General features: G+C 37.3%; 1 non-coding gene across 1 annotated transcript; it reads left to right on the top strand.

Moving 5' to 3' along the window:
- Positions 1 to 494: 494 nt before the first annotated feature.
- Positions 495 to 601, top strand: LOC133298069 (small nucleolar RNA R71). Its single transcript, XR_009749726.1, has one exon. It is a non-coding gene; the product is annotated as a small nucleolar RNA R71 (small nucleolar RNA).
- The last annotated feature ends 7,644 nt before the right edge of the window (positions 602 to 8,245 follow it).

Below are 8,245 nucleotides of genomic sequence, written 5' to 3'. Positions count from 1 at the left end.
TGTTGTGGTTCTGATCCTTAATGATAGTTCCTCCAGGGCTTGAATATGTATTTCGTCCTGCTTGTTGATTGTCTCTGGTGAAGTTTCTATTGCCAAAATTTTCTGCATAACACACCAATGCAGTGGATGGGCAGTCTGTTGAGTCATGAAGGTCACCACAGGCTAAGCATGGTTCTGTTTCAGTTGCTGTGAGTTGTAAGACTTCCATCCTTGGTGCTGCTTGGTCAGCTTTCAGGTTCTTCACTTCATTCATAAGTGATGTCAGCTGGGCTTCCATGGCTGTTTGTTTATCCAGTTCAAGCATGCTTGGCTTCCTCACTGGGCTCACTCTGTCTATTGGCCATTGGAGACATCTTTCAACAGTCTCTTCTATGATTTCATATCTTTATTCAAGTGTTCCTGTAAAAAAATATCCTCCTGCAGCAAAATCTAAGAGAGACTGAGAAGTATGATCAAGTCCTTTATAGAAAGATTGTAACACTCCCCAACTTTCTACCCCATGGTTTGGACATTTTCTTATGATGTCCTTGTATCTCTCACATGCTTCATAGAGGTTTTCTTCATAAAACATTCTGAAGTTAGAGATTTCTGCTCTAACATCTGCTTGTCGAGACATTGGGAGAAACCTCTCTATGAACTTGTTAGAGAGTTCTTCCCATGTGTGGATTGACCCAGGGGTGAAAGTTTTCATCCATGTTTTAGCTTTTAAGCCTAAGGAGTGAGGGAACAACCTCATTCTCATGCTCTCTTCTGTTACACCCTCAGCTTTAAAATTGTCACATATATCTTGGAATATGGTGAGGTGTGTGTAAGGATCTTCTGCAGGGAGTCCATTGAAGACCCCTGCTTCCCTAATCATGTGAAACATTATAGGTTTTAGTTCAAAATTGGGTGCTACAGGAGGGAGGATTACTCCCCTGTCTGGTCTGTTCCTAAAAGGAGCAGCCAAGGTTCTGAAATTTTGTTCAGGAGGAATATCTTCATTATTTTTATGATCAACCATGTTTTCACGAATTTCTTCCCTGAGGTTTCTTCTTCTTCCGTGAAGTGTACGTTCTGGTTCAGGATCAAAAAGAAACTCAGGTACTTCAATGGAGTGGCTAGAGTCTGTTTCAAACTCTTCACTCATAAACCATAAACACAATTTATATATGTACAACAATATTTTTTTTTTTTCAACAAAAGAAAAAGAAATTAAAGTCAGGTATACAGTGTATGTACTTAAAAACAGTGAATAAGAACAAAATTGAGTGTTTCTATCCCCGGGAACGGCGCCAAAAACTTGTTGGGTGGTTTGCTGATGGTGGAAAAATATAAGTTCTGATAGGGGACGTTCTTCTGTTCTTGCAGAACACAGATTCGTCCCTTAGTTCCAACCCAAATACGCAAGTGCACGCATCAAGTAATAAAAGGGAGTATTAATGCCCAAATTATCGTTCCCACGAGGATAGAGTGCTAATTATTGTTTTATCACTGTTTATAAAGAGTAAAAATGAGAAGAAAAGTTAGTAAATGAACTGTCTGGTCAAACGTTCCCTACTATCTTGACAACGTTCCTCAGGAACAGTAGGTTCAACCTGATGGCAAACAGTTGCTCGCTGCGTTATGTATGTGATCCTTCCTGTTTAGAAGAAGGTGAGATAACAATCATTGGAGTTTTTATAAGTACTAAATAAAATAAAATAAAATTACTAAGACAGAAATAACTATAATCAAGAGACAACAGGGTGGTGGTTAAAACAGTTTAACAGAAGGAACGGATTCACTGCTTCACTCTTAAAGGGGTTGTTTTCTCTGCTCAAGACTTAGCACCTTTTGGCTTTGTCCCAGTTTCTTTGCCTGCCAACTCTGATTCCTCAGCTCATGGTCTAGATGGCTCACAAGTTTCCATATTCCTATGGCTCCCTTGACTCCAACAGGTACTTAGTTCAGAACCTTAAAATGGACGAGTTGGCCCCTTATTCCTAAGGTGACCAGTAGCGTTTTTGCCATGACATCTACCTTCCCCCAATGGCTAAGCTGTCTGAAATCCCTTCCTTATGGAAGTTCCTTTCTCAGTATGTACCCAATTTCCATTGGCGCACAATGAATATAGCTTACTTAGCCAAAGAAATACAAAAAGCTTCGGTTAAGAGTTTTGAAAACAGTTCTTTAAGAGTTTCACAGTTTTTCCATTCCACAGATAGTTCAGCTCATGGCTGATAGTTTAAACATAATTATTCTGAACTGATATCATATAGACCCAAGATTCAGTCAAGAGATAACGATTGGAACGAAGAGAAAAACACTTATATTAATTTAAAAGACAGTGTACAAAAAGAAACAGAAAATGGAGAAAGATGGGTAATTGCTCATGAGGAGTCTTGATGGTTGTTTACAGAGAAGGGAAGAGGGGTTGTTGCTTAACTATAATTACAACTGAAAATTAAACTAAGTTACTAACTACTACTAAGTGATCTTTTCCTTTCGGACTGCAAACCCTCCAGGATTCGATGATGTTTTTGTGTGAGGGAGATCCTATTTATAGCTGGAAGAGGAATGGCAAGACTGTAATTCCCTTGGAGCTAGTTGCTTGAATGAGGGGACGGGACGGTGGCAGCAGAGTGTGAAGCTTGCGTGAATTGCTGAATGAAACAGGGTTTGGTGATAATTAGTCGTTGTTTGCAGGCCTTCCCATGTTTTGCTTCTGTTTTCAGCCAATGAGAACTCTTGATTCCCTGCTCTTCACGATTCCAGCTGCTCAGTTGGTGCACCGCCTTGCTTTTTAGAAGTCTTTAACTCTACGTTACCTGCAAAGTGTACAAAAGCATTAAATGAATGGAGCAGGTGCATTAAATGTGTCTCAGTCCGTTCCCCTTTTAATATATTTTAAAGGAATACGTTGCCATCCGTTCCCCCACTATGTTTTTGTCACAAATGTGTAAAACAAGTGATTTTCATGCTAAAGTTGCTCATCAGCTGAGGGAACATGTGGTATTTTGCCATCAAAATGGGCTTAGATGGGAACGAATTTTCGTCCCATCAATTGCCATGCTTAATTCATTATTTAATCTCTTATTATTATCTATACAATCCCATACTTGTACAGTGTTCTTAATTTATTTTTCATAACTTAAAAATAATCGTAACTAATACACAAATCATGCAACTGAATATACCTCATATATTATACTGAATATCAAACTCATACCAAATCCATACTGAAAGTAACGTCAAACATATAAACTTGATCATAGGCTACATATGCCTACCAAAATAGATGTCAACTATAACATGAATCATATCTAATCATGTTTCTATAACATATGTCAATATATAAAACTAATACTGCAACTTTATCTTCTAGCCACTATGCATTGGCCTCTTGCCCTGAGTGTGCTCTTCTACTACTGATGTACCTGTGATTTAAATCACAGCCCACGACGGGTGAGAAATTCATCCCAATAAGACTCTGGGTTTATGGAGTAATCTCCACCCATGAGTTCACTTACTACATGAAAGGTCAGATACAGAGCATAAAATATATCATATAAACATATCATTACTTATAACTTATCAAAAGACTCCCAAAGCGTAATTTCTCATTTTGACCAGTCTATGAACTCCCACAGCGTAATTTCTCACTTTGACCAGTCCACACCTATTCTCCGAGAACCGAAGTCCCCCCACAGAGTTGTTCATTGATCAAGAACCATACTTATCATATCTTTTCATATCATATTATATCATATAGTCTACATGAATGCAACTATACTAAGCATTTAACATATAAAACATACAAACATACAGATATCCTAACCATCATCCCACTAGATTATGGTGGATCAACAAGAAAGGAGAAAACTCCTTAAACCAAAAGCTTACCTGTAAGCAGCTTTCCTTATACTTAATACTTGAAATTGATTCGCTTAACTTACTTGTCTTGATTCCAAACTAAAATATATAAACATGGACATCATTAACCATCAATCCAAACTTTCTTAAACTTGTAAAAATCTATGTTTTCCATGCATAGTTCGAAATCTTCCATACTTACAAAATCTTACTTATTCATTTATGCCACCCAACAAGTCTCTATATTAAACATCTAGACTTCCCATATTAACATAATATAGAATTCCTATTGAAAATACTAACATATCTGAAACATAGACTTAGCAAAAGACTTACAAGTTTCCTACCTTTTTAACTTAACTTAACCATAACTTATCTCTTAAAACAACTTAAAATAATCTTCATTTAACTTATAAAAATCTTTACTTACTTAATATTACATCATATAGTCGAAATATTCACATGATTTTAATACCATCTTTTTTAATTTCTAAACTGTTCAACTTAGACTTTTACCGATTAAAAACCTATACAAACACTAAAACTTCATAAAAACCATCATACAAGACCATATAAATTCTTTAAAATCATTTTCATAAAAGACCAATAAATTGATAGACAGAAGCTTAATTTAAGAATTCTAACCGTAGAAATTGAGAGTTTATACCTTAGATAGGTTAACGGAACCCAGAAATCAACTTAGAACCGAATGAACATTAAAAAATCCATCCTTTTTCAAGGAGGCTGCAAGGAGCTCGTGGCTAAAGGTGAATATATCTCACTCATATGAACTCCTATAGATGTTCTAAGACCAAGACTATGATCACAGGATCCTATACTATAAGTTTCGTGAAATAGGATTTTTGGAAAAAGTAGCTAAAACTAGATGAAAATCTCACTCTTTTCTCTCTAGAAGTGTGCGCCTAAACCAAGTGGAAAGTAGAAGTGAAATGCTCTTGGATGATAGCCTATATATAGGCATATGGCCATGGAGTCATAGGAGAAAAAGAGAAAGCTTAACGATGAAGATAACTTAGCGAGCAAGTTTCCATGACTTAGTGACTAAGTTTCCACGACTTGGTGAGCAAGTCACCTTACTTAGCGTGCAAGTTAACTTAATGAATAAGTTACTTAGTGAGTAAGTTATCTTAATGAGCAAGTTAACTTAATGAGTAAGTTAACTTAACTTGGAAGAAAAGTCACACTAACTTAGCGGCTAAGCAACTCAAGTGGTGTCATGGAGGAGCTATCTACGTAACTTAAAAACTAAGTAGCTAAACTTGTAGAATAAGCTAACTTAGTGACTAAGTTTTCATGAAACTTAGCCACTAAAGTCTTGAAAAGTAGTGTGATGAAGAAGCTATCGAAGTAACTTGTAGGACAAGCTACTAGATGCCTTGTGTAACAAGTAAGCTATGTGACTTCTTGAAGAAGTTATCTTAGTAACTTAGTGACTAAGCAAACCAATCTTAACGACTAAGTAATTGAAACGTGACTTCCTGAAGAAGTTATCTTAATAACTTAGTAACTAAGAAAACTAAACTTAACGACTAAGCCATTGAAACTTAACGGACAAGTTACTGAGGTAACTTGTTGAACAAGTAACGTACTTTGACCAACAAGCAAGGTTACTTAACTAACAAGAAAGCTAAGATTACTTGATAAACTAGAAAGGTAACTGAGAAACTTAGACAATACACCGCTTAACCTTTATATGAAATAACTCTACTATTTTTCATTTTCTCAAATCTTAACTTATTTTTCATAATTATTCTACTCATAATTAACATACCTTTATACCACATAAAATTCCTGAAATTTCCTAAAGAATTTAATTTTACTATCAGAATCTAGTTTAGACCAAGTTTCACTAATTTGCAAAATGGTACCTAAATTGTCTTATAATTTTGACTTTTGACCTACACATCCAAATATTACTAATAAGTTCCTAATTGACTTGCTTGGCATAAATGACATTCCCATAATTAATATCATGATAGTTTCATGATTAACAGATCAATCTTACTTAAATCCTTAATTTCATATACTTATTGATATGGGTTGTTATACTTCTCCTCATTACTTTTCTTACTTCTTTCTGGCCAAGGGGCAATGCTCCTTCTTAGAGACAATTGATAATTGGGCTCATGTAGGTTTCTTCGCCTAGCTCCATGACATCTCCAGACATGGCCATGATAATGCATGGAGTGGCAAAGTCGTGCTGGACAACCGATCGGTTGTTTCCTGGGCTCTTGGTGCTCGCCAGCTTAGCTAGTATATCAGTTTTCGTATTTTCTGAATTCCCAATGTACTCTACTTCAATAGTGACGAAAGTTTTCAAGAACTCATTTACCCTCTAAAGGTATTTGGCCATCGGGGGCTTTTCGCCTGGTATTCACCGAAAATCTGAAAGGTCACCAATTGAGAGTCGCTGAAAACTTTGAGGTGTTCTACCCCTAAATCTTTAGCTTGAGTAAGGCTCGCAATTATGGCTTTATATTTTGCCTGGTTGTTAGTGGTGATAAAGTCAAAGGTCAAAGAATGCTCTATTGCTACGCCATCCAAATTTTTTATGATAATGTCAGCATCGGATCCTTTGGAGTTCGAAGATCCATCGACGAAGATCTTCTAGGGGTTAGTGTTTCTCCAATCTTGTCTACAGTGGTCTTTGGAGTGTGGGTCATCTCCGCGATGAAGTCCATCAAGGCTTGGGTTGTGATAGTCGTTCGCTCGTAGTTGATCTAGTATTCTGATAGTTCAATCACCAAAGAAATCATCTAGCCAGCTAGATCAGGCTTATGAAGGACCTGTCTGATAGGGTGGTTGATCCTGACGAAGATCGGATGGCATTGAAAATACGATCATAATCTTGCTTCAAAAATTAGGGCAAGTGTGACCTTTTCCAACTTTTTGTATCGTAGCTCGACTCCTTGCAACACTTTGCTAACAAAGTAGACCGGTCTCTGCCCCTCAAACTTGGATTCCCTGATAAGGGCTGCACTTATGGCTTCAGTGCCAACCGCCAGATATAAGTACAAAGTCTCTCCGTCATCCGATTTGGTCAACACTGGAGAGGATGACAATACTATTTTGAACTCTTGGAAGGCCTTTTCACATTAGTCGATCCATTGAAAACTTGTTCCCCTTTTGATAAAGCTAAAAAGGGGAAAGGATTTGTGGTTGTAGTTCGGCAAAAATAATGAGACTTAAGTCTCTGTTACAGCTGTCATGAGAAGTGGATAGCTAAACATCATTGTAAAGCCAAGAAGCTACTTCTGATAGGAGATTCGGAGGACTCTAGTTCAGAACCAAAGGAAGAAATTGTGTGGCAGAAGGAATTGAAGAGTGGCACTTCTAATGATGCAATTCTTCACACGCTATCAGGTAATGTGAATCCTAGATCATTGCAATTATCTGCTAAAATTGCTCACCGTGACGTAGAAGTGTTGATTGATTCTGGAAGTTCCCATAACTTCATTAGACGACAGTTAGGAGAAGACCTTCACTTACCCACACTTTGTTCTAATAAAATGTGTGTCTTTATGGGTAATGGTGAATTCATGGTTTGTGAAAAATGATGCCCCAATGTTCTATTGGTGATACAAGGGTGTGACTTTCATGCTAATTTATGGGTGATTGACTTAAACAAAGTGAATGTCATATTGGGCATGCAGTGGCTTAGCACCCTTGGCCGAGTAACACACGACTATAGTGAGCTCTCCATTGAGTTCTTGAGGGAATGCCAGCAAATCAAATTATGGGGATTAGCTTCAACCAATGAACAGCAAAAAAAGGGGTTATCAGAAGGGGTTTGTTGCACACTTCACATTCGTGATGAGAAAGTTATCAATAAAGCATTGTTTACTGACTTATATGGCCTTAAGGAGCGAATACCACAATTGTTATGGCAAGTCCTTTGGCGGTATGTTGTTGTCTTTAATATCCCTAACTCACTACCTCCTTTTAGGGGAATTGACCACTGTATCCATTTGGTAGAAGGATCACAACTAGTAAATGTCAAAGCCGATCCAAAAAAAAAACTCTGGCTATGACACAATGGCCTCAACCTACCAACATTAAACAAATGCGTGCATTTTTGGGATTGTGTGGCTATTATAGACGTTTTGTTCATTACTATGCTACTGTTGTTGTCCCTCTTACTGACCTATTAAAAGGTGATAAATTTGTGTGGAGTTTAGAAGCAACTTTGGCTTTTGAGAAGCTAAAAGTGGTTAAGTCTACCATTCCTATACTGGCATTGCCAGATTTTTCACAACCATTTATGGTTGAATCTGACGCTTCTAATACGGGTATAGGCACGGTCTTACTGCAACATGGTATATATTTAGCATACTTCAATAAAAAGCGGGACCCCGTCTTTTAGTGGCCTCCACTTTTATGCGAAAGCTCA

This window comes from Gastrolobium bilobum, unplaced genomic scaffold (genome assembly GCF_033153095.1).
Source record: "Gastrolobium bilobum isolate Gb01-03AN ecotype WA unplaced genomic scaffold, APGP_CSIRO_Gbil_v1 utg242788, whole genome shotgun sequence".
NCBI lineage: Eukaryota > Viridiplantae > Streptophyta > Magnoliopsida > Fabales > Fabaceae > Gastrolobium > Gastrolobium bilobum.
This window is presented reverse-complemented; position numbering and strand designations above follow the sequence as displayed.